This window comes from Jaculus jaculus, chromosome 9 (genome assembly GCF_020740685.1).
Source record: "Jaculus jaculus isolate mJacJac1 chromosome 9, mJacJac1.mat.Y.cur, whole genome shotgun sequence".
Lineage (NCBI taxonomy): Eukaryota > Metazoa > Chordata > Mammalia > Rodentia > Dipodidae > Jaculus > Jaculus jaculus.
In genome coordinates, this window is record NC_059110.1 from 49826300 (window position 1) to 49827293 (window position 994).

Below are 994 nucleotides of genomic sequence, written 5' to 3' on the forward strand. Positions count from 1 at the left end.
CCTCTGTTGGGGAAAGACACAAAGGGTCGCTTTCCCAGCCACCCTGACCTAAGGAAAAGGTGGATGTGGCCTGGAGATTGGGGCTGGAAGAGCTAGGTAGTCACTCCCAATGGCTTCTCTGTGTCCGCTTCCTGGCACTTGATGTAGGGTGTGGGCAAGAGTCAGTCCCTTTGGAGTAGCAGCTTGGTATTCACCTAGGCACAAGGAGTTATGTGCTGGCATGGACGAAGAGGAAGGGGAAGCAGGTGCTCTGAGTGAGGGGGCATGGCTGGGTGGTTGACCCCATAACCGAAGCCTACCCAGTAGGACAATTTTCACAAGGCCTGGATGTTGTGACTCTCCTCTAAGGAAAGGCTTCAGGGACCCAGAAGCATCACTCAGTCCTGTGGCTAGTCCCTTAAATGTCCATCTCAAACTGTGACTCTTCACCATCTGCTCGCTTATCTTCTGGGCCGTTGCACAGGTGGGTCTGGTAGTTTGCATAGGAGGCTCATCACTGGCGGGGCTGGTGACCCCAGGAATAGTGGGCAGGTCCCTTGGGGGCGTCTTGGCCATAGGCGATTTCTGACACTCCATCAGGAATTTCATAGATGATCCTGGTCCCTCCCGGTGTGCTGCTGAACAGCGTGCCGCCAGGGGTGGTGCTCTAGTCCCCAGGAGGGAGAAGCATGCTGTCGCCCAGGACCACCCTGCGGGTGGCGGGGAAGGGCCGGCTCGGAGTCTGGCTGCTGCAGCTGCGGGTCCCGGACATGGCTCCTGGGCATCAGCGCGACCCCACCGCGTCCCTTCTAGGGGCTCCACCGCCTCAGGTACTGTCCTCTTGTTTCAAGGGCAGGTGTTTTTCTGGTCCAAGCTTTGGGAGTTTGTGACCTTTTTAATTTAGGACACAGTCACTAAACTAGAATTAACATGTCTTTGTAGCTGTCAATTGTTTGGCACTTGGGAGGGTTGGGACGTCTGGACATTGTCAAAGTTGTCCATCCAGTGGGCTCAA

At 55.8% G+C, this 994-nt stretch overlaps 1 pseudogene; it reads right to left on the bottom strand.

The window, feature by feature from the left end:
• Window positions 1-304: 304 nt before the first annotated feature.
• LOC101617661 lies at window positions 305-751 on the bottom strand (annotated as a pseudogene).
• Between the last annotated feature and the right edge of the window lie 243 nt (window positions 752-994).